General features: G+C 44.0%; 1 protein-coding gene across 2 annotated transcripts in view; it reads right to left on the bottom strand.

The window, feature by feature from the left end:
- LOC115160160 (cingulin-like protein 1) overlaps positions 1 to 23,978 on the bottom strand; it is an 85,197-nt gene extending 61,219 nt beyond the window's left edge. For both annotated transcript variants that reach the window (XM_029710532.1, XM_029710531.1), the window contains exons 1-2: positions 23,823 to 23,978; positions 1,387 to 1,503 (exon numbers count right to left, since the gene is read on the bottom strand). The gene's annotated coding sequence lies outside the window, so the exon portion shown is untranslated. The remainder of the gene's footprint in view (positions 1 to 1,386; positions 1,504 to 23,822) is intronic.
- Positions 23,979 to 26,926: the final 2,948 nt, after the last annotated feature.

The following is a 26,926-nucleotide window of genomic DNA, read 5'->3' as shown; positions in this document are numbered from 1 at the left end:
TGATGGTAACCAGACCCCTGTTACCCCTCTCTGATGGTAACCAGACTCCTGTTACCCCTCTCTGATAGTAACCAGACCCCCTGATACCCCTCTCTGATGGTAACCAGACCCCTGTTACCCCTCTCTGATGGAAACCAGACCTCTGTTACCCCTCTCTGATGGTAACCAGACCCCTGTTACCCCTCTCTGATGGTAACCAGACCCCTGTTACCCCTCTCTGATGGTAACCAGACCCCCTGTTACCCCTCTCTGATGGTAACCAGACCCCTGTTACCCCTCTCTGATGATAACCAGACCTCTGTTACCCCTCTCTGATGGTAACCAGACCCCTGTTACCCCTCTCTGATGGTAACCAGACCCCCTGTTACCCCTCTCTGATGGTAACCAGAACCCCTGTTACCCCTCTCTGATGGTAACCAGACCCCCTGTTACCCCTCTCTGATGGTAACCAGACCCCCTGTTACCCCTCTCTGATGATAACCAGACCCCTGTTACCCCTCTCTGATGATAACCAGACCCCTGTTACCCCTCTCTGATGATAACCAGACCCCTGTTACCCCTCTCTGATGGTAACCAGACCCCTGTTACCCCTCTCTGATGATAACCAGACCCCTGTTACCCCTCTCTGATGGTAACCAGACCCCCTGTTAACCCTCTCTGATGGTAACCAGACCCCCTGTTACCCCTCTCGGATGGAAACAAGACCCCTGTTACCCCTCTCTGATGGTAACCAGACCCCCTGTTACCCCTCTCTGATGGTATCCAGACCCCTGTTACCCCTCTCTGATGGAAACCAGACCCCTGTTACCCCTCTCTGATGGTAACCAGACCCCTGTTACCCCTCTCTGATGGTAACCAGACCCCCTGTTACCCCTCTCTGATGGTAACCAGACCCCCTGTTACCCCTCTCTGATGGTAACCAGACCCCTGTTACCCCTCTCTGATGGTAACCAGACCCCCTGTTACCCCTCTCTGATGGTAACCAGACCCCCTGTTACCCCTCTCTGATAGTAACCAGACCCCTGTTACCCCTCTCTGATAGTAACCAGACCCCTGTTACCCCTCTCTGATGGTAACCAGACCCCCTGTTACCCCTCTCTGATGGTAATCAGACCCCTGTTACCCCTCTCTGATGGTAACCAGACCCCCTGTTACCCCTCTCTGATGGTAACCAGACCCCCTGTTACCCCTCTCTGTAACATGTCTGTCTGATGGTAACCAAGAGGCCAGTAACCCCAAGACAAGATAGCTATCAGCCAGGGAAAGTAACATTTGGTTGTCTTTCAAGAATAATAATAAAGATACTTGGTATTTATTGTGTTGTTCAGGTGTGTGTGTGTGTGTGTGTGTGTGTGTGTGTGTGTGTGTGTGTGTGTGTTAGGTTACCTGTTCGTCTAGTGAGAGTCTCCCAGCGTATGTTCACTTTGTCTCCCGGTAGTTCTGTCAGCTGTATCAGTGAAGGGGGGGAAATGTCTCTCTGGTCTCTCTCTGAGCCCCTATTGGCTGGTGGAAACACAAGGTCAGAGGTCAGATATACTGGCCCATTGCCTGGGGTTACCATGGACACCAGGGACATTCTTTAAAAATGACAAAAGTTGTGTCAGACAAAGGACACACAAGTAAATTGATTAACTCTATAAACCGGAATAGGGTGCCATTCCAGACACACCCATTCCAGACACACACATTCCAGACACACCCATTTCAGACACACCCATTCCAGACACACCCATTTCAGACACACCCATTCCAGACACACCCATTCCAGACACCCATTTCAGACACACCCATTCCAGACACACCCATTCCAGACACACCCATTTCAGACACACCCATTCCAGACACACCCATTTCAGACACACCCATTCCAGACACACATTTTAGACACACCCATTCTAGACACACCCCTTTCAGACACACCCATTTCAGACACACCCATTCTAGACACACCCATTCCAGACACACCCATTTCATTCACTTACATTCCAGACACACCCATTTCAGGCACACCCATTTCAGACACACCCATTTCAGACACACCCATTCCAGACACACCCATTTCACACACACCCATTTCAGACACACCCATTTAAGACACACCCATTTAAGACACACCCATTCCAGACACACCCATTTCAGACACACCCATTCGTAATGACCGAATCACAGAAAGGTGTGGATACATATAAAAGTTTGGGACATTAGTCTAAAACCAATCAGGAGTCACTGTTGATGCAGGTTCACAAGCAGGACATTTTTCAATGAGGAACAATGAGGTTTGGAATGTTACAAAGCAATAACAAAAAATACCTCAAGTAGACACAGAATAATAAACTAATATCAAATCCAAATCAATGTTATTGACCGGAGATCTTTAGATATCTTTATGGGTCTGGGTACAGAACTACGTCCCCATCTTGAAAGAGCAGAATCCTTACAATCGATTCATAAAACGGATTTCTAAAACTATTTCAACAGCTGTCACTAGGGTTGCTAAGCTACAGGTAAATCACCAACGTTACCGGAAGCTTTGTTGATTTTGGAAACAACAGGTCATCCATGGCAATCTATGGTAAATGTGGTAATTTATACTTGAATAATCTTTAAAATAATCTTTAAAAATGTATAGACCATCAACAGTATGGTAAACTAACCAGACCATCAACAGTATGGTAAACTGACCAGACCATCAACAGCATGGTAAACTGACCAGACCATCAACAGCATGGTAAACTGACCAGACCATCAACAGTATGGTAAACTGACCAGACCATCAACATTATGGTAAACTGACCAGACCATCAACAGCATGGTAAACTGACCAGACCATCAACAGCATGGTAAACTGACCAGACCATCAACAGCATGGTAAACTGACCAGACCATCAACAGCATGGTAAACTGACCAGACCATCAACAGTATGGTAAACTGACCAGACCATCAACAGTATGGTAAACTGACCAGACCAGACCACCATCAACAGCATGGTAAACTGACCAGACCATCAACAGTATGGTAAACTGACCAGACCATCAACAGTATGGTAAACTGACCAGACCATCAACAGTATGGTAAACTGACCAGGCCATCAACAGTATGGTAAACTGACCAGACCAGACCATCAACAGTATGGTAAACTGACCAGACCAAACCATCAACAGTATGGTAAACTGACCAGACCAGACCATCAACAGTATGGTAAACTGACCAGACCAGACCATCAACAGTATGGTAAACTGACCAGACCAGACCATCAACAGCATGGTAAACTGACCAGACCAGACCATCAACAGCATGGTAAACTGACCAGACCATCAACAGCATGGTAAACTGACCAGACCATCAACAGTATGGTAAACTGACCAGACCAGACCATCAACACTATGGTAAACTGACCAGACCAGACCATCAACAGTATGGTAAACTGACCAGACCAGACCATCAACAGTATGGTAAACTGACCAGACCATCAACAGTATGGTAAACTGACCAGACCATCAACAGTATGGTAAACTGACCAGACCATCAACAGTATGGTAAACTGACCAGACCATCAACAGTATGGTAAACTGACCAGACCATCAACAGTATGGTAAACTGACCAGACCATCAACAGCATGGTAAACTGACCAGACCATCAACAGCATGGTAAACTAACCAGACCATCAACAGCATGGTAAATTAACCAGACCATCAACAGTATGGTAAACTGACCAGACCATCAACAGTATGGTAAACTGACCAGACCATCAACAGTATGGTAAACTGACCAGACCATCAACAGTATGGTAAACTGACCAGGCCATCAACAGTATGGTAAACTGACCAGACCAGACCATCAACAGCATGGTAAACTGACCAGACCATCAACAGTATGGTAAACTGACCAGACCATCAACAGTATGGTAAACTGACCAGACCAGACCATCAACAGCATGGTAAACTGACCAGACCAGACCATCAACAGTATGGTAAACCGACCAGACCATCAACAGTATGGTAAACTGACCAGACCAGACCATCAACAGCATGGTAAACTGACCAGACCAGACCATCAACAGTATGGTAAACTGACCAGACCAGACCATCAACAGCATGGTAAACTGACCAGACCAGACCATCAACAGCATGGTAAACTGACCAGACCAGACCATCAACAGCATGGTAAACTGACCAGACCATCAACAGCATGGTAAACTGACCAGACCATCAACAGTATGGTAAACTGACCAGACCATCAACAGTATGGTAAACTGACCAGACCATCAACAGTATGGTAAACTGACCAGACCATCAACAGCATGGTAAACTGACCAGGCCATCAACACTATGGTAAACTGACCAGACCATCAACACTATGGTAAACTGACCAGACCATCAACAACCCTGTCTGTGGGTTGTAGATGACTACTATGTGTCTGTGGGTTGTGGATGACTACTATGTGTCTGTGGGTTGTAGATGACTACCCTGTGTCTGTGGGTTGTAGATGACTACTCTGTGTCTGTGGGTTGTAGATGACTACTCTGTGTCTGTGGGTTGTGGATGACTACCCTGTGTCTGTGGGTTGTGGATGACTACCCTGTGTCTGTGGGTTGTGGATGACTACCCTGTGTCTGTGGGTTGTGGATGACTACCCTGTGTCTGTGGGTTGTGGATGACTACTATGTGTCTGTGGGTTGTGGATGACTACTCCTGGTTGCTGTGCGCACAAGCATGATACCCTGCTCTCCTCTGACATAACCTCTCTATAGGCGTGTGTGTGTGTGTGTGTGTGTGTGTGTGTGTGTGTGTGTGTTTGTGCGTGTGTGTGTGTGTGTGTGTGTGTGTGTGTGTGTGTGTGTGTGTGTGTGTGTGTGTGTGTGTGTGTGTTCCACCCCAATAGTCGAACATCTTCGCGGAAACATCTGAAACCCTACAGTGCCTCTTTAAAAGAGCATCTTAAATAAATAACAACTGTACTTGTCTTTTCCTACTACCACTGACTTCGCTGGTAAATACTCTTAAGAGAAAATGTAGACAGCTGAAAAACAACACATCACAATCCTATCTTAAGATCAATGCAATAATTGTAAATCGCTCTGAATAAAAGCCTCTGCTAAATGACTCAAATGTAAATGTAAAATTCATGTCCGGGCTGGGTTTGTCTGCTTGAATGATCAGTTTACCCAGCAACCCCTCTCGACTACAGTGCGGGGTTCGGGGGAGGGTTAAGTGTTCATGTTGATTGTATGGGTCTATGGGTCACAGGTATGGCTGTTAGTCATTTGGAACTCCCGAGTGGCACAGCAATCTAAGGAACTGCATCTCAGTGCAAGAGGCGTCACTGCAGTCCCTGGTTTGATTCCAGGCTGTATCACATCCGGCCGTGATTGGGAGTCCCATAAGGCGGCGCACAATTGGCCCATTGCCGTCCAGGTTCGGTCAAGGTAGGTCGTCGTTGTAAATAAGATATTTGTTCTTAACTGACTTTACTAGTTAAATAAAAGGTTAAATAAATAAAATATAGCACTGTAATGTCTGAACCAAGAAAGAATCCCTCCCAGCACACAAAGTATGTCTACCAACTAACTCGTTTTTTTTTAAATTCCATCAGAAGTTGTCCTGATACAGCAGGTCTGGCTGATAGTACAGTCGTACAGAACACTCTTCTTCTTCTCTGTCTAGTTCAGTTGGTTGAGGAGCCACAGACAGAGAACCAATCAGCCTGTTGTCAGTCAGTACTATAGAGCCAACCCTCTTGTCTGCAATGGTTCCTCAGAACACCCACCCCCCCACCCCCACCCCTGAGAACCCCCACCCCTGAGAACCCCCCCTCCACCCCTGAGAACCCCCCCTCCACCCCTGAGAACCCCCCCACCCCCACCCCTGAGGACCCCCCCACCCCCACCCCTGAGAACCCCCCCACCCCTGAAAACCCCCTCCCACCCCACCCCTGAGAACCCCCCCCCCCCCCTCCCCCCCAGATGTTTCACAATTGTTTTGTACGACTGTTCCTGTTATAGAGCCAGGCCTGCTGTCAGCACACTATGAAAGGGTTCAGGGTTCAGACCAGAACAGTACAAGGTGTGTCTGTTAGGGTAGGGCAGGTTGGCTGTCTCACTGTGGTGGCCCTTGGCCAAGGCATGCCCTGCCATGTTCTCCTTCTCCATGCTAGCTTTGTGTGTGTATGTGTACGTGTGTGTGTGTGTGTATATGTGTGTGTGTGTGTGTGTGTGCGTGCGTGCGTGCGTGCGTGCATGCGTGTGTGTGCTGCTGGGTGGGACAGCACACGGTCTGACAGAGGTAGGCCTTTCTAGGCCTTTCTAGCTGCAGAAATTCTCGATTGCAAAATACCAAATAAATCACTTTGAATAGCCTCCCTTCACCTCTCCCCTTTCTACTCAATTCAATTTACATTTAAATTCAAGGGCTTTATTGTGATGGGAAACATATGTTAACATTGCCAAAGCAAGTGAAATAGATAATTTAAAAAAAAGGTGAAATAAACAATTAAAATTACCAAAATCACAAACGTTCAAAAAGAATAAAGACATTTCAAATGTCATATGATGTGTAAATAGTTAAAGTACAAAAGGGAAAATAAATAAACATAAATATGGGTTGTGTTTACAATGGTGTTTGTTCTTCACTGGTTGACCTTTTCTTGTGGCAACAGGTCACAAATCTTGCTGCTGTGATGTCACACTGTGGTATTTCACCCAATAGATATGGGAATTGGGTTTGTTTTCAAATTCATTGTGGGTCTGTGTAATCTGAGGGAAATATGTGTCTCTAATATGGTCATACATTTGGCAGGAGGTTAGGAAGTGCAGCTCAGTTTCCACCTCATTTTGTGGGCAGTGTTGCACATAGCCTGTCTTCTCTTGAGAGCCAGGTCTGCCTACGGCGGCCTTTCTCAATAGCAAGGCTATGCTCACTGAGTCTGTACATAGTCAAAGCTTTCCTTAAGTTTGGGTCAGTCCCAGTGGTCAGGTATTCTGCCACTGTGTTCTCTCTGTTTAGGGCCAAATAGCATTCTAGTTTCTCTGTTTTTTTGTGTCAAGTAATTATCTTTTTGTTTTCTCATGATTTGGTTGGGTCTAATTGTGTTGCTGTCCTGGGGCTCTGTGGGGTCTGTTTGTGTTTGTGAACAGAGCCCCAGGACCAGCTTGCTTAAGGGACTCTTCTCCAGGTTCATCTCTCTGTAGGTGATGGCTTTGTTATGGAAGGTTTGGGAATCTCTTCCTTTTAGGTGGTTGTAGAATTTAACAGCTCTTTCCTGGATTTTGATCATTAGCGGGTATCGGCATTAATTCTGCTCTGCATGCATTATTTGGTGTTTGTCCCATTTGGTGAATTCTAGGTTGGTGATCGGACCCCAGACCTCACAACCATAAAAGGCAGTGGGTTTTGATGTTTGATTTGATGTTCCTTTTGATGGCATAGAAGGCCCTTCTTGCCTTGTCTCTCAGATCGTTCACAGCTTTGTGGAAGTTACCTGTGGAGCTGATGTTTAGGCCGATGTATGTATAGTTTTTTGTGTGCTCTAGGACAACGGTGTCTAGATGGAATTTGTATTCGTGGTCCTGGGAAATTGACCTTTTTTGGAACACCATTATTTTGGTCTTACTGAGATTTACTGCCAGGGCCCAGGTCTGACATAATCTGTGCAGAAGATCTAGGTGCTGCTGTAGGCCCTCCTTGGTTGGGGACGGAAGCACCAGATTGGATCAGCAAACAGTAGACATTTGACTTCAGATTCCAGTCTCACCTCTCCCCTCTCTACGCTCCCGTCTGCGTCACAAACCCATCCCAGCATTTGAACCTGAAACCTACTTCCTCTTTTTCAAGAGCAACAAAAGAATATATAGATTTTCTCTCTGTGGAGAAGCAGCACAGCTGATGTCTCTTCTTATGACTGATCACTTATTACACTGGTAATAAACTTTTACCCAACACAGGCCCATCTGGGTCAGCGTAGCGCACTACGTAGGGTATAGGGTGACATTTTGGATGCATAAAATCCATCATAAAAGAGTCAGATACACGAAACAGTCGCCAACAACTCTGCACCAGCTCTTATCTGTCTTATCTGTCCATCGATTCAGTAAACTATTCCAGGGTGTAGAGAGACCCTTTAGCTTGCCCCTCATAGCTTGCCCCTCATAGCTTGCCCCTCATAGCATGCCCCTCATAGCTTGCCCCTCATAGCTTGCCCCTCATAGCTTGCCCCTCATAGCTTGCCCCTCATAGCTTGCCCCTCATAACTTGCCCCTCATAACTTGCCCCTCATAGCTTGCCCCTCATAGCTTGCCCCTCATAGCTTGCCCCTCATAGCTTGCCCCTCATAGCTTGCCCCTCATAGCTTGCCCCTCATGCCCCTCATAGCTTGCCCCTCATAGCTTGCCCTCATAGCTTGCCCCTCATGCCCCTCATAGCTTGCCCCTCATAGCTTGCCCTCATAGCTTGCCCCTCATGCCCCTCATAGCTTGCCCCTCATAGCTTGCCCCTCATAGCTTGCCCCTCATAGCTTGCCCCTCATAACTTGCCCCTCATAGCTTGCCCCTCATAGCATGCCCCTCATAACTTGCCCCTCATAGCTTGCCCCTCATAACTTGCCCCTCATAGCTTGCCCCTCATAACTTGCCCCTCATAGCTTGCCCCTCATAACTTGCCCCTCATAACTTGCCCCTCATAGCTTGCCCCTCATAGCTTGCCCCTCATAGCTTGCCCCTCATAGCTTGCCCCTCATAGCTTGCCCCTCATAACTTGCCCCTCATAGCTTGCCCCTCATAACTTGCCCCTCATAGCTTGCCCCTCATAGCTTGCCCCTCATAGCTTGCCCCTCATAACTTGCCCCTCATAGCTTGCCCCTCATAGCTTGCCCCTCATAGCTTGCCCCTCATAACTTGCCCCTCATAGCTTGTCCCTCATAGCTTGCCCCTCATAGCTTGCCCCTCATAGCTTGCCCCTCATAGCTTGCCCCTCGTGCCCCTCATAACTTGCCCCTCATAGCGTGCCCCTCATAGCTTGCCCCTCATAGCTTGCCCCTCATAGCTTGCCCCTCATAGCTTGCCCCTCATAGCATGCCCCTCATAACTTGCCCCTCATAGCTTGCCCCTCATAACTTGCCCCTCATAGCTTGCCCCTCATAACTTGCCCCTCATAGCTTGCCCCTCATAGCTTGCCCCTCATGCCCCTCATAGCTTGCCCCTCATAGCTTGTCCCTCATAGCTTGCCCCTCATAGCTTGCCCCTCATAGCTTGCCCCTCATAACTTACCCCTCATAGCTTGCCCCTCATAACTTGCCCCTCATAACTTTCCCCTCATAGCTTGCCCCTCATAGCTTGCCCCTCATGCCCCTCATAGCTTGCCCCTCATAACTTGCCCCTCATAGCTTGCCCCTCATAGCTTGCCCCTCATAGCTTGCCCCTCATAGCTTGCCCCTCATAACTTGCCCCTCATAAAACGTTATCAGAACCGTGATGAGCTTGGAATGTGGAAGTTGGAAGTTGGTCTTTACGACAGTGATATCTGAAAAGCGTACAGGAAGCACGTGCCAAGCAAAAAAAGTCACAATGACTTCCCTTTCCATACAAGGCACTTTGGTACCTTGAAAAACGTAGGAAAATGAAACGTGTTTGGGACTAAGTGCTGTAACTAGGCTTCCTGCCTGTTAGTGTGTGAAGTTAGTCTCTAGTCAGTCACCTTTCATCACTAATCTCCGTCGTTCTTTCAGGACGTTTTCAGTCTTCAGTGTTTTAAGGGATGATTAACTAACAGTACGTTTAAAAAGGACCCTCGGTTTAACAATGTGTCTTTTTTGGTTGGCTAATGAGCTAAAACAGGGTCTTCCTACCTTTTAAGTTGATCTTTAACATACACTGTAAATACTTGGATGGGTATGGAACAGGGAGGAGAGAGAGAGAGAGAGAGAGAGAGAGAGAGAGAGAGAGAGAGAGAGAGAGAGAGAGAGAGAGAGAGAGAGAGACCCAGGATAACCTCTGGTCTAACACGGTAGAGTAATCACCACTAAAACCCCGACAGCTTTAAAACCATTATAGCACAGACTAAAACCACAGTACATTTTTGTCTGTCAGGTAGGTAGGTAGGTTACAGTCATTCTTCCAAGACTGTAATTTCTACGAAAGACGACATTGTAATCTACAGTATGTAGACTTTGCATGCTAGTCCCTCTCATTTCTTTAGATAGAGGGGTTACTGAAGGGCTGGATTTCAATCCGTATCGCTGGAAGATCCAAGTTAAAATAAAACGTCTATGTTTTTTCCGATTGAGTCGACATACGCATCGTTTACCTTGAATAAAATCTCTGCGACCATGGGAACGTTGCTATGGGTTGAATAAAGTGGAACTGAGAGCACTGTTGCAGCACAACATCTTGTAAAAACATATATATATATATATACCCCCTGTAAGAATATGACACTTTTTAAACATATTCTGATAAGCGAGCATAGGTCATGTTCAAGTATTTATAAATTCTTAAGAATGTTTGGGAATTATGTATACGAAGGTGAAAATTCTATAGCAATATAGAGTGAGAAAGCAGCAGTGCGTCTTGACAATTAATAGACACTGCAGTAAATAAAACCTAATAAAAACATCTGTGTAACGGTTGTCGTCGGGAATAGAGGACCAAAACGCAGCAGGAATGTGGATGCTCATCTTGTTATTTATTTTAAATAAAGAGAACACCAAAATAACAAAACGAAGAACGCACAAACAACAAAACAGTCTTGTCATGCTCACACAGGCAAAACAAGAAACAATCTTCCACAACACTACACCAAACAATTACCCATATATAGGACTCTCAATCAGAGGCAACGAGAAAGCACCTGCCTCCAATTGAGAGTCCAACCCCCATTAACCTACACATAGAAATACCACAAACCAGAAAGAACATAGAAATACAAAACATAGAACATAGACCAAAACCCGGAAATAATAAATCAAACACCCTACTACATAAACCATCACCCCGAAACACATAAACCAAATACCCTCTGCCACGTCCTGACCAAACTACAATAGCAAATAATCCTTATACTGGTCAGGACGTGACAATCTGCCTCGTCCAGGACCAGAGTCTACGCAAACCGGTGCAGTATAGCCAATCAGAGCTACAGTAGGTCTATATGCAAACAAGCCATTTGCCACACAGGCCTGTCATCATTCACTATGAACTGGACTGTGTGTTAACAGGAAGTAGGACCTGACATCATTCACTATGAACTGGACTGTGTGTTTACAGGCAGTAGGGCCTGTCATCATTCACTATGAACTGGACTGTGTGTTTACAGTAGGACCTGTCATCATTCACTATGAACTGGACTGTGTGTTTACAGTAGGACCTGTCATCATTCACTATGAACTGGACTGTGTGTTTACAGTAGGACCTGCCATCATTCACTTTGAACTGGACTGTGTGTTAACAGGCAGTAGGGCCTGCCATCATTCACTATGAACTGAACTGTGTGTTTACAGCAGTAGGACCTGCTTTACTGCCATCAGTAACAACAGCGTGACCTTATATCGTTAGAACACATTCACCAAAAGCTGAATGGATTTCTGCAAATATGTCACAAAATACCACGGGAGTCCTCTTACATTTGGGAACTTTACTGTCTTATTGATTAAACAACCATGAAAAGGTAGGCTCTCTCTCTCACTCAGTTATACACATCAACAACAAGATCAACAACTAACGCTAGCCAGAGAAAGATGAGCTAAACTCTAACGAAAGAACATTTGATAAACCCTCTCAAACTTTTTCAGCTAGTTGGCCGTCAAAATTTCACTGATTAACAATGGGGAATTGTAGCCTACTCGTCCTTCTGCATCTTGCCTGCCAACAATGTATGCTTGTGGCAGGCAAACGGCTAAAGTTGGCTAGCTTGCTACTTCCAGACACAAATAAGAGAGGGTGGAAGAAAAAGGGTAGGGTGGAGGGTAGGGGTAGGGTGGAAGTGGGGTGGAGGGTGAAGGGTAGCATGGAGGGTAGGGGTAGGGTGGAGGGTAGGGATGGGTGGAGGGTAGGGTGGAGGGAAAAGGGTAGGGTGGAGGGTAGGGGTAGGGTGGAAGTGGGGTGGAGGGTGAAGGGTAGGATGGAGGGTAGGGTGGGTGGAGGGTAGGGTGGAGGGAAAAGGGTAGGGTGGAGGGTAGGGGTAGGGTGGAAGTGGGGTGGAGGGTGAAGGGTAGGATGGAGGGTAGGGGTAGGGTGGAGGGTAGGGTGAAGGAAAAAGGGTAGGGTAGAGGAAAAAGGGTAGGGGGAGGGTGGAGGGTAGGATGGAGGAAAAAGGGTAGGGTGGAGGGTAGGGGTAGGGTGGAGGGTAGAGTTAGGGTGGAGGGTAGGGGGAGGGTGGAGGGTAGGGGAAGGGTGGAGGGTGGAGGTTAGGGGTTGTCACAGAAGAAGTTGACCAAGTTTTGAAATCAGTGGAATGCCCGGCGGAAGATGAGTATGATAGCTAAGTAGACAGAGAATATTCTGGCATTTGATTGCAAATATGCGGACTGAGTCGAAAAGAGAACACAGAAGGCTGTTGTATAAAACACCTGTCTCTGGATTACATCTTCAATCTAAAGGCAACCATGGCATCCGTGACAGATAGGGAGAAGCGTCCATGTACATGGGAAGAGTCTAGCTACATTTTCTGATATTATACATTTCTAATTAAGTCAGAAAGTCATTTTCATTTGCATGTTAACGCTTATTGTTAGCTAGCGAGCTAAGGTTAGCTGGCTGGCTCGCTAGCTAACATTACGTGTATGATATGGGTAGTACTATTATTTGTATCTCAGAGCCATTTGCATTGACAGCTATAGCGTAATCGAACCTAGTTGGTTAGCCTTAGCTACCCGTAGTTTCATGCAGGTTAGTAACGTTATGAGTTGGGATTACGGTTAATTGCTTAGCTAGCTAGCTAGCTACATGTCTAAACTAAAGACTCCACTATGCAAGTAACCATTTCACTGTACCGTTTACACCTTCTGTATTCTGTGCTTATGACAAATAAACTTTGATTTTATTTGATATAGTTTGTGTTTACCAGAGACGGTAATGTGAAGACATGACCTGCACCAAAGTCAAATTAGGATATAACGTTAGGCCAATGAGACAGAGTCCAAATTCTAACATTCTCCGGTAGAATGACCTGCTTTTATTTCGTCACACTCCCAACCCTAAGCTATTTTCTGTAATTAGCTTGACATTAACATTGTAACTAATGATCTTGCCGTGAGTTTATTTTTCCAGTAATAATTCATACAAATGAGCTAAAGTGAAGACCTTGTCAGCTGTATGATATGGTCGTTATTTGAACTGGCTATCCAGCTAACTTAAAGCTAGAAAGAAACCAAAACATTGTTTAGAAAGTTGCTTTTAGTTGCCTGGTTTGGTAGATTGACATATACTAAGTTCATTTTTAACAGATGGGTTTATTGGTGTTAAAATACCAGGCTGCTGTCATTTTTCTGTTTATACTCTTTCATAACGACAACAACAAGTTTAATGTCGGACGACAATAGAATAATCATTGGGTGTATACAAAGAAGAGCATCTCCAGTAGGTGTAGCAAAACATTCAAGAGCCATTTTCACCTTACCACCTCTTTGTCAAGCACAGATAATCATACAGCCTTTAAGTGTGTGGGGTGCTCTGTTATTGGTTGTAGTGTTTATATCTTATCAGTAGACAATGTCCACTGCCGTGACAGGGAGTGGTTTATCAGTTTATCAGTTTATCAACATTCAAAGCAGAATTACTCCATCCAATCGGTGACAGATTTTCATGCAAATATTCTAGAATCTGCATAAAGACAATATTCATATTTTCCCACAAGTGTGTTTCTACCAAACATACTTGTTGCAGATAAAAATCAGTGCTTAAGTTATCATGTCCCGAATAAAAATCAAAAGTTCAATGTGTTTCCATCGTATTTTCACCGATGGTTTTGTCACAGGCCTACTCTGGTCTTGGCAGGTGAGCTCTAGCCAACAGCTGGTAGATACAGTGCAGGAAGGCTAGTCTACATTTTTATGTTTATTTGTCAAAACATCAGTCAAGCATCGATCGTCATGTCACCAGAATCAGACCCTCTATATTTATTGGAAAGGAGCATGAAGGATCACCGTGCACTTTCACCACCCTTGTGAAGTTTATAAATAATTTCATCTGTAGCCTAATAAACACTGCTATAAATTGCATGGTTTCCCCGAGTCGTAGTGAGAGGATCACATGACTCCAAGTTTACTTTGATATGATGGTTATTATATCAATATTTGCACATAAAGGCATTTCCACTGCCATTTCTCGCAGAATGAATGTTACTGACACAAAAAAAGATCACAAACAAATGATCTGTCTGCATTTATAAAATTATACTGAAACATTTATTTGTTTTTTTATATGATATGACTTCACTTGCATAAAAAACGGTGGAAAGAAACATGGCTACTGAGTTACTCAATAATTAACCCATGTCAGAAAAGAAAAATGATGTAGATTGGTAAATTAGTGTAGCGGGATTAGGGGGGGGGTTCACTCTCATTCAGATACCACAATAAAAACTACTAACATTTCTCTCAACCTTATGGCAAAATGTGTAGAATTGCAGGAAATTAGCTGTAAAACTGCTCATTTCCCTCTCTGCCCCGTGGCAGAATGAGTAAAATGACATGAAATTAGCTATAAATCCTGGTAACTGAATGCAAGGAGGGGAGTTTATTTAGGCATGAGGGATCACAGCCGACTGTGAGGCATACAGATGTAGGAACTAAATTTGAGACAGTTTGCTACAGCAAGAAAATAATCCCGCAGCAACAGGAAATGTTAGTTATTATGTGGATTATAATTAATGGTCATTTTTGAAGGGGTTGATACATTTTTCGTAAGGGAAGATCAAGTCCAAAACTTCAAAGTGGAAACTTCAGAAGCCTTTTTAAACCTAAAATACACTACAGGTTTTACTTTTCCTGCATTGCAAGAAAGTTCCCCTGCAACAGGGTGATCAAATGAAGATCCTACATCTGTAGCTCAGGTGTATCAATAAACTATTCCCCATAAATGGCAGGGCTCTGGCCTGTGCTGCTGTGGAGCGGCAGGTAGCCTAGTGGTTGGAGCGTTGGGCCAGTAACCATAAAGGTTGCTAGATCAAATCCCCCAGCTGACAAGATAAAAAATATCTGTCCTTCTGCCCCTGAACAAGGCTTTTAACCCACTGTTCCCTGGTATGCCATCTTTGTAAATAAGAATTTGTTCTTAACTGACTTGCCAAGTTAAATAAAACAACGTGAACCATAGCTAGGTATATCTGGCTGGGCTCTAGCCTGTGCCATACAGAAGCTGGCTAGGTGTATCTGGCTGGGCTCTAGCCTGTGCCGTACAGAAGCTAGCTAGGTGTATCTGGCTGGGCTCTAGCCTGTGCCATACAGAAGCTAAGGTAATCTAACTCTGCAGAGGAACCACTCCCTGTCACGGCAGTGGACATTGACTACTGATAAGATATAAACACTACAACCAATAACAGAGCACACCACACACTTATTAAAGGCTGTGTGATTATCTGTGCTTGACGAAGAGGCGGTAAGGTGTATATGATATCTGTGATGTTTAAAAACATTGGCAATGACATAGTGTCAAACACAGTTAAAATCTGAACCCAACAATCGGATGGAAAATCCAAACTCCCTTTATGGGAAACAATGTCAAATTGTTGTTGACTCCATATGTAAGGCTTTGAACAGCTGCTGCTTGTCGTAGGAATGAGCGGACCTAAGTGCAGCGTGTGTGTCGTTCCACATTTTATTTATACTGTGAAACTATGCAATACATAAATAAACTGAATGACAAAAAACAACAAACCGTGACGCAGAGGTGAAACATACACTAACTCAAAAACAATCTCCCACAAACCCAGGTGGGACAAACACCAACTTATATATGACCTCCAATTAGAGACAACGATGACCAGCTGCCTCTAATTGGAGATCATCTCAAACAAAGCCCAACATAGAAATACAAAAACTAGAACAACCCAACATAGAAATACAAAACTAGAACATAACAACATAGAAAAAACTAAACTAGAAAACCCCCCCTGTCACGCCCTGATCTACTCTACCATAGAAAATAACAGCTTTCCATGGTCAGGACGTGACACTGCTAATAGTTTGGAAAATTCTGTACTGACTTTTTTATTACGGGCCATTTAATTGTATATGATCTTGTCAGTTAAACGCTAAGCTAACAAGTAAACAAAAGGGTCAGAGATTAGAAGAGCGAATAGGCTATGCCCTAACAAGTGCAGACACATGTTTACAAAGCTGAGAGCTACACAGTCAATTAGTTCCATGTTCAGGATTGTCTCTATTTTCTTAAAGTCTTTAAGGATCTCCGAGAGTCTGATGAAAGATGGCCTCGTCTGGTCTGTGGGCTTGGCGTTTGATGACACGGTGTAAACACACAGATAATCACATAGGCAGAGTCTAGACTCTCTAGAGACGGACATATCCTGTGTTTTTTAGTACTTGAAGACGTTGCCAGGTCTCAGGTCTATACAGGGTTGAGCACTAGGGATGGGCACGCTCACCCACTTCCTCTCCCATCCTCCATTGCTCCACTCAAACTTCAACTCAGAAAAACTGTCGGTGTTACCCCACCAACCTGAGGTTTCTCGGGGTACACACTCGTATAACTGGAATAGCAACACTACCACCAAACCCACCCACCCACCCACCCAAACCCAGCTTCATCAGTCATAAACAGCTGGAGGGACGTCAACTTCTTTCAGATGCCAAAAGAACTGAAGAACACAAACAGCTGAAGATGATAGACTCCAATAGAACAAACACATTTCTCTTTTCCAACTATTCAAATACTAGAGAGAACTGCTTGATGAGTTGTCTGCATTGTTATTACCAACACGTTGCAATGACGTCTGCGAAACAAGTTCTCGAAGTGAGTTAAACCTACAGTATGTACAAAGTGTAACAGCCAAACTCAAAACCATCCACTTGTCTATGGCCAGAAGCAAGAAAAGTAGCCCAAGTCTGGCAGAGTTGGAGATCTTTAGTAAAGGCCCTATGTTACTCCAAGTAGAGCTCTGTACGGGCATGAATTTTAAGCCCTACCCATGCCCGCGATGTTCAGGCCCTACCCTACCCACGACCGATTGCTTCTGCCAGGCCCTGCCCAAACCCGGAATCAGAAATAACTTCCTCCTTTAGTATCCTTTAGTTGCTTGTCTATCTGTCCCTCGCTCCCTGCGCTGCATGCGCTCTGTTCATGACTCTGCTTGTATGACTATCCATAGCAACGACTCTGCTTGCTGTTCCGCTCAATGACGAGACAGAGAACAGTTAGCTGAAAAACTAGCTACCTTTCATCACTCTAAACTCTGTCAAAACTCAAGGCACGTTATTATTTTAGGTAGAATAATCTCTCCTGTGGACTCGGACAATGTTCTGGTCTTATATTTGGCGAGGTTGAAGTACTTATTACACCATGATATGTACTGTGCAGCAGAGCACAAGCAAACGGGCTCAGCTTCAAAATGTTAATGATCAATTCAGTGATACCCAAGCCCTACTCGTACCCTAGTTATTGATGAATAAACAGGCTCTAACCGGCCCTAACCTGATGTATAATGTCGTGGCCCATCGGGCTCGGGTTGGGGAGCAGAGCTCTACCTCCAGGAACCAAGAGCATTAAGGGCCCTATGTTCCTCCATGAACCAAGAGGATTAAGGGCCCTATGTTCCTCCAGGAACCAAGAGCATTAAGGGCCCTATGTTCCTCCATGAACCAAGAGGATTAAGGGCCCTATGTTCCTCCAGGAACCAAGAGCATTAAGGGCCCGATGTTCCTCAAGGAACCAAGACGATTAAGGGCCCTATGTTCCTCCATGAACCAAGAGGATTAAGGGCCCTATGTTCCTCCAGGAACCAAGAGGATTAAGGGCCCTAAAAGAGTAAGGAAGTATGTGCAAATCAACAACAGCAGGAAGTGTGGTTCAAACTAGCTACCCTCTTACCCTGCATCAGAGTTAGATAGAGAAGGTGACTGATGACAATCCAACACTAAAACAAAACGAAGACTAAAGGCTACATCCCAAATGGCATCCTATTCCCTACGTAGTGCACTACTTTTGACCAGGACCCATAAGGCTCTGGTCAAAAGTAGTTCACTATATAGGGAACAGGATGCCATTTGAGACTCAGCCTACATCCCTAATGAATTCTGAGGCTAGATACGCCATGAGGTGACAACACAGTGTGGCGGTTGGTTTAGTTTCATATTCAGTATCTGACAGAGAGATGGGCAAGTCTATGCAAGACTATTAGTTGATAAAAGATAAGATAGTAACAGGCCAAAACAAACTCCTATGTAAACAATCTCACACTTAAAGAATGATTTAACACGCACGATTCCCTATTATGTAACTGCACATTGTATAACAGAATTCCGTCCAATGTCCACCTACACATCATCTAGCTACACCACTGATAAATAAATATGGTCCGTGATTGAATTCCTGCTGGTGTGTAATCTAAAAAATATCCCTGACATCACAGATAACGACATTAAGGAGGATGGACCGGTCCCATGTACAATTTATAAAGGTATTAGATAGCATACATTAAGGCTTCATAAGCACTACATTAAAGCTTCACAAATCACTTATAAGCGTATGTCATACTCTATAAATGGTGCATCAACATATATAGTGCTGTATGTCAAATTTTTGCAGTTCATCCTACAGTGGGAATTGTTACATCACCCTCCATGTATGGATAGGTCTACGACGTGAACTAACTGGATCTGACTGAAACTAACATATTATTCAGCTATGTCCTTCTAGGGTCCAGTGTGTTTCGCATATTCCTATTCCTATTCTAAAGTAACGCTGACATACAGTACCAACCCAGCAGACACCCTCATTCTCTACATACCAACCCAGCAGACACCCTTATTCTCTACATACCAACCCAGCAGACACCCTTATTCTCTACATACCAACCCAGCAGACACCCTTATTCTCTACATACCAACCCAGCAGACACCCTTATTCTCAACATACCAGCCCAGCAGACACCCTTATTCTCTACATACCAGCCCAGCAGACACCCTTATTCTCTACATACCAACCCAGCAGACACCCTCATTCTCTACATACCAACCCAGCAGACACCCTTATTCTCAACATACCAACCCAGCAGACACCCTCATTCTCTACATACCAGCCCAGCAGACACCCTCATTCTCTACATACCAGCCCAGCAGACACCCTCAGTCTCTACATACTTACTGTACATCTTTCCCACTTTAGTCTCTCTGTCCTCTCATGGTCACTGTGGTTGACTAGTATTTTAAAAAAAACTAAAAAACTGACAAGTAGCTTCAAATGTGATTTAGATACCATAACTGAAACTGCCGAAAATAGTTTTTATTCAATGAATTGTGTTCCCCCCTGCACGAGGGTAAAAGTATTGCATTACAAAGCCTAGAGCTGTGACTCAGTTGGTAGAGCATGGTGTTTGCAACGCCAGCATGGTGTGTGCAACGCCAGGGTTGGGGGTTTGATTCCCACGGGGGGCCAGTACAATTTTTTTTTTTTTTTTAAATGTATGCATATGAACAGCATATGAACAGTTAGCTGTCTGTTGGCATATGAACAGTTAGCTGTCTGTTGGCATATGAACAGTTAGCTGTCTGTTGGCATATGAACAGTTAGCTGTCTGTTAGCATATGAACAGTTAGCTGTCTGTTAGCATATGAACAGTTAGCTGTCTGTTAGCATATGAACAGTTAGCTGTCTGTTAGCATATGAACAGTTAGCTGTCTGTTAGCATATGAACAGTTAGCTGTCTGTTGGCATATGAACAGTTAGCTGTCTGTTGGCATATGAACAGTTAGCTGTCTGTTAGCATATGAACAGTTAGCTGTCTGTTAGCATATGAACAGTTAGCTGTCTGTGAGCATATGAACAGTTAGCTGTCTGTTAGCATATGAACAGTTAGCTGTCTGTTAGCATATGAACAGTTAGCTGTCTGTGAGCATATGAACAGTTAGCTATCTGTTAGCATATGAACAGTTAGCTGTCTGTGAGCATATGAACAGTTAGCTGTCTGTTAGCATATGAACAGTTAGCTGTCTGTTAGCATATGAACAGTTAGCTGTCTGTTCCTTTGTGTCACCCGACACAAAATGAATGTTTGCATTTCTAGAGGAAGTAATGGAGGAAGTGTTCAGGGGGTGAGCTGAGATAATTGTATCTGTACATTACAACACACCTCTTCCAGTACTATTTGACAGTTAATGTAAACTTAAATCATTTACATTTACGTCATTTAGCAGACGCTCTTATCCAGAGCGACTTACAAATTGTTGCATTCACCTTATGATATCCAGTGGAACAACCACTTTACAATAGTACATCTATATCTTTTTTTTTTGGAGGGGTAGAAGGATTACTATATCCTATCGCAGGCATTCCTTAAAGAGGTGGGGTTTCAGGTGTTGACCTAAATATGGAAATCCTCTGAACAAGGTGAGATGTACGTATGGTTTTATTCCTCAAATGCTAACAACAGTGCACTTCATATGTAAAGAACAGTCACCTTTGACTGACTGGAGAACAAAAGGATCCTCCAGACCTAGTTACCCCGGGCTTCTGTTTGGACAAAAACAACAACAAAAAAAACAGTAACCTGCCAGGTGATGATGACGTGATCATGGAGGAAGTTGCAACTTCTTTCTCCCTCCTGTGTCGTGGGACTGTTTGTGTTTGCATAGTGCTAATACTTGAAATCACCTAAATCTTGATTGATTGCATAGCTCTGCTCTACAGTAATTTAGGCGGGTAGGTATCAGGGAGGGAGGGAGTCTCAGATATATGCGCGGTTTGCTGGTAGGCCTATCTCTTCCTTCCTGTGGGAATGGAATGGAGAACTATTGATGTGCTTACCAACCAGTCTTACTCAGTAACAGTCTAACGAAAACCACAAATTTGTGTTGACGGATATAATCACGCTTTTGTCTTTTCACTTCTTCAGGAGTCTTCATCCTTGACAAATAATTCTCACCATATCTCATCATTAGCGCTGAAAACAACAGCATGGTACTTTGGATTACCATAGGTTTTCCTGAAATACTGTTCATTTTTCCAAGCTGCTACTGCATGACCTGTACAGGTCTACAGTAGCCTTGTCTGTATAGGCCTACAGTAGCCTTGTCTGTATAGGCCTACAGTAGCCTTGTCTTTATAGACCTACAGTAGCCTTGTCTGTATAGGCCTACAGTAGCCTTGTCTGTACAGGCCTACAGTAGCCTTGTCTGTATAGGTCTACAGTAGCCTTGTCTGTATAGGCCAACAGTAGCCTTGTCTGTACAGGCCTACAGTAGCCTTGTCTGTACAGGTCTACAGTAGCCTTGTCTGTATAGACCTACAGTAGCCTTGTCTGTACAGGCCTACAGTAGCCTTGTCTGTATAGGCCTACAGTAGCCTTGTCTGTATAGGCCTACAGTAGCCTTGTCTGTATAGGCCTACAGTAGCCTTGTCTGTATAGGCCTACAGTAGCCTTGTCTGTACAGGTCTACAGTAGCCTTGTCTGTATAGACCTACAGTAGCCTTGTCTGTACAGGCCTACAGTAGCCTTGTCTGTATAGGCCTACAGTAGCCTTGTCTGTATAGGCCTACAGTAGCCTTGTCTGTACAGGCCTACAGTAGCCTTGTCTGTATAGGCCTACAGTAGCCTTGTCTGTGCAGACCTACAGTAGCCTTGTCTGTGCAGGCCTACAGTAGCCTTGTCTGTATAGGCCTACAGTAGCCTTGTCTGTACAGGCCTACAGTAGCCTTGTCTGTACAGGCCTACAGTAGCCTTGTCTGTATAGGCCTACAGTAGGCCTACAGTAGCCACTTCTGTTCAATGTACTCCAAAATGCTTTTACTGATACAGACTGAAAATACATTTATTTTACAACCGCTTAATTAACTTCTCAACTAAGCAATGGCAAAAAACAAGGGGCCACTACATTCAAACTAATCTCTGGTACATGTTAATAATAACAGTGTATTAAAGTAGGATATGAGGAGTTAGAGAGATCCCCTGGTGGGTACAGCATTAGCAGCCAACAGAGAGAGAGAGAACGTCCCAAATCCCACCCTATTCCCTATATAGCGCACTGCTTTTGACCAGAGCCCATAGGGCCCCTGGCTCTGGTGTAAAGTAGTGTACTATAAAAGGAATATAGTGCTTTTTAAGAAACTAGTCCTATTCAAGTTTAGCTGGTCGGTGTACTCCTTTTCTTGGCTGGTTGTGTGAAAGAAAAGAACGTCCCCCCTCATTAATCATTAGGAGAGACTCAGAAAAGGCTGTTCTCTCTCCCATATAAATGCTACTCTCCCCCAGTCACATTCCCCCAGTCATTTTCACTGTCACTTTCAACCGTCACTTTCACTTTCACCCAGTCACATTCACCCAGTCACTTTCACTGTCACTTTCACCCAGTCACTTTCACCCAGTCACTTTCACCCAGTCACTTTAACTGTCACTTTCACCCAGTCACTTTCACCCAGTCACATTCACCCAGTCACTTTAACTGTCACTTTCACCCAGTCACATTCACCCAGTCATTTTCACTGTCACTTTCAACCGTCACTTTCACTTTCACCCAGTCACTTTCACCCAGTCACTTTCACCCAGTCACATTCACCCAGTCACTTTCACCCAGTCACTTTCACTGTCACTTTCACCCAGTCACTTTCACCCAGTCACTTTAACTGTCACTTTCACCCAGTCACTTTCACCCAGTCACATTCACCCAGTCACTTTAACTGTCACTTTCACCCAGTCACATTCACCCAGTCACATTCACCCAGTCACTTTAACTGTCACATTCACCCAGTCACATTCACCCAGTCACTTTAACTGTCACATTCACCCAGTCACATTCACCCAGTCACATTCACCCAGTCACATTCACTTTCACCCAGTCACTTTCACTGTCTGTTGCAATACCTACAGGTATCCTAGATCAACAAATCTCTCTTTTTCAGTTTAGCCTCTCTTTGAGCAGAACATCTCTAGCTATGTCTAGACTATACAAAGTCAAGGGTTGCCATGTGTCATGACAAGAAGGTTCAATTCAAATGTCAAAACAAAAAAACGACAACTTTTTAACTCGAGCAGAATAACTTTTCCAGGCTATTTCACGTTCAATAATTAAAACATAACGTTTTATATATATATATATATATCTTTCGACAGGTAACCTATACTGTCATATTGATATTGTAATGAAACAGGCAGGGAGCAGTTATAAACCCAGAGTCGTTACAATATCTTTCGACGGGTAACATATAGGCCTATATAGTGTCATACAGCATGCCCATGTGGCGTCTGACTGTGTTCTCCCTCTGATTACCTTTGTATTAGTCAAGGTATTCTGTTATCACAGAGTGCAGAGTAGTCCATTTAAGAACAAACGTAAGGCCTATAATAATACTATAATAATAATAATAATATTATATAATAATACCCACATCTCAAAGATGCACTACACGCCATAGGATAAGGTTTATTACTTAACGCTTTGTTAAAATCTATCACTATACATTTCAGCCAGAGTTTGATGTCTGGCATGTAAAAACTCCAAAGTGTATAGCTGATAAAATCATATTAATTGACATAACATAATTGTAATTCTTACACGTTACACGCAACTGTATAGGATTACTTATTGATATAAGCGGGAAAGTTCAGTCCTTTATCAGTTCAAATAGACCCCATCTGGTTAGAAAAATGCGCTTCTTGACTTACCTTTTCGTTTACCGTGAGAGCGCGTCCAAGTTCAGAAGTAAACGGAATCCTCGTGGTGCTGGAACGATCAGTTTGACGTGTGGGTGTTACCGGTGGAACGGTGCTGTTGCCTCAGATGAAGGCGTTAACATACCTGACGCATGCAGCACAGCTCAGCCTGTCACTCACACTGTGGTGTGTAAGTCACTGTAACTAAGTGATATTGGCCTCGATATGTCGCCGTAAAATGATTTAGCGTCACGCTAATTGCCTGGAGGTATTTAGGGTAGTTGCTGTGTGGTTCTCAAGGCACCCCTTGCCATCTACCATGTTTGGAATTCCGTATTATTCTGTACATAAATCAGAAACACTATATTTAGTATGATATGTTAAGTTTCTGTTAGGTCGCGTCAATTCGAATCTGGTATCAGAACAAAATAGTCAGCACATAGTAACTTCTGATTTCTTTGTACTGTAATTAATGCAAACACATTTATGGTAAATATGATGTTCGTATATACGGGGTCGCTGTGTCACCACGCAGGGCAGACAGAGAACTGAGTTTCACATCCTTTGCTTCTCATTACTCTGACAGAGATAGTTCCCACTCACTGCTGGCCTGTCAGAGGGAGGATGATCGTGGTTTAAACTTACTCATCCTACCGTTGGCGTGCAGGTTGGTCCCAACCTCGAGACGCCTCCTGTTGCCGGGCGTAGTTATTATCTTTGGCAATCGATTTATCTTGTGACTGCACAATGCACAGTTCTCTAAAACCCCGACACCCCTCTGCATATACATTTCACCCATATCCTGCTGCCCATATCTTTTAACAAGCTCTTCCATATCCCTGATTTACAGCATCTGCATTCTTTCCATATGACTCAACATCCCATGAGCCCCTTCCTCTCACACAGCAGTATGCTCTCATCATATAGAGTATAAACGTAATATTATAGCATAGCTTCTTTGTTATATTATATAGGTTATGCAAACAAATAGTTGGTCAAACCCTAACATTTCATATGGTATGTTTTAATTTGTGGATGTCCATCACCCATTTCGTATGATATGTTAGGAATTGCAATTCGTACAGTATGTTACTCATTAGCAAAATGTACAATATGCTACAAATGTAAGTTTGTTGTGAGTAACTTTAGCTAGGTGGCTAATGCTAACTTTAAGGTTAAAGGAAGAGTTACGGTTAAGGTTAGGGGAAGGGTTAGCTAACATGCTAAGTAGTTGCAAAGTAGCAAGTAGTTAAAGTTTTACATAAGTATTCAGACCCTTTACTCAGTACTTTGTTGAAGCACCTTTAGCAGCAATTACAGCCTTGAGTCTTCTTGGGTATGACTCTACAAGCTTGTATTTGGGGAGTTTCTCCCATTCTTCTCTGCAGATCCTCTCAAGCTCTGTCAGGTTGGATGGGGAGCGTTGCTTCAGAGCTATTTTCAGGTCTCTCCAGAGATGTTCGATCAGGTTCAAGTCTGGGCTCTGGATGGGCCACTCAAGGACATTCAGAGACTTGTCCCGAAGCCACTCCTGAGTTGTCTTGGCTGTGTGCTTAGGGTCATTGTCCTGTTGGAAGGTGAACCTTCGCCCCAGTCTGAGTTCCTGAGCGCTCTGGAGCAGGTTTTCATCAAGGATCTCTCTGTACTTTTCTCCGTTTAGTTTTCCATCAATCCTGACTAATCTCCCAGTCCCTGCCACTGAAAAACATCCACATAGCATGATGCTGCCACCACCATGTTTCACAGTAGGGATGGTGCCAGGTTTCCTCTAGACTTGATGCTTGGCATTCAGGCCAAAGTGTTCAATCTTGGTTTCATCAGACCAGAGAATCTTGTTTCTCATGGTCTGAGAGTCTTTAGGTGCCTTTTGGTAAACTCCAAGCAGGCTGTCATGTGCCTTTTACTGAGGAGTGGCTTCCGTCTGGCCACTCTACCATAAAGGCCTGAATGGTGGAGTGCTGCAGAGATGGTTGTCCTTCTGGAAGGTTCTCTCATCTCCACAGAGGAACTCTGGAGCTCTTTCAGAGTGACCATCGGGTTCTTGGTCACCTCCCTGACCAAGGCCCTTCTTCCCCGATTGCTCAGTTTGGCCGGGGGGCCAGCTCTAGGAAGAGTCTTGGTGTTTCCAAACTTCTTCCATTTAAGAATGATGGAGGCCACTTTGTTCTTGGGGACCTTCAATGATGCAGAAATGTTTTTGTACCCTTCCCCAGATCTGTTCCTCGACACAATCCTGTCTCGGAGCTCTACGGACAATTCCTTCAACCTCATGGCTTGGTTTTTGCTCTGACATGCACTGTCAGCTGTGGGACCTTATATAGACAGGTGGTTTGCCTTTCCAAATCATGTCCAATTAATTGAATTTACCACAGGTATTGAATTTACCACAGATGGACTCCAATCAAGTTGTAGAAACATCTCAAGGATGATCAATGGAAACAGGATGTACCTGAGCTCAATTTTAAGTCTCATAGCAAAGAGGCTGAATACTTATACGTATAAATAAGATATTTCTGTTTTTATTTTTAATGAATGTGCAAACATTTCAAAAACCGGTTTTCACTTTGTCATTATGGGGTATTGTGTGTAGATTGATGAGGAAAAAATAATGTAATCCATTTTAGAATAAGGCTTTAACATAATAACATGTGAGAAAAGGGAAGGGGTCTGAATACTTTCCAAATGCACAGCATGTGTGACACATAGTATTCAAATGTTTATTACATGTATGTCCCTTATATGTCCCAATACATGTTAACGATATGTGTTAATATGTTACGGGAGCGTTATTTCAGTGATACTTGTAGTCATGGTAATAAAACAAACAACACAGAAAAAAAAGTCATTTAATATCTCATTGCTTCTCAATTCAACCATTTTACTCTTTTAAGCTGTTCCCACTCGTCCCTTTCTTGCACCCGGGAGGCACTTCATGACAGCGTCTGTGGAGGGAAAGCATCCAGTAGAAGATACTGAGAACATAGAACAGTTGAGGGTCATAAAATACTATTCAAATAAAATTATAATAATAAAAGAAAGGGAAAAACAGGGATGTGGAAAGCTTATCAGATTCAGTTGAATAAGAACTCCTTGACCATTAATACACTATTTGTCCT

Source organism: Salmo trutta, chromosome 23 (assembly GCF_901001165.1).
Source record: "Salmo trutta chromosome 23, fSalTru1.1, whole genome shotgun sequence".
In the NCBI taxonomy this organism is placed as follows: Eukaryota; Metazoa; Chordata; class Actinopteri; order Salmoniformes; family Salmonidae; genus Salmo; species Salmo trutta.
Note: the sequence above shows the minus strand (reverse complement) of the source record. Positions and strands in the feature narration are given on the sequence as shown.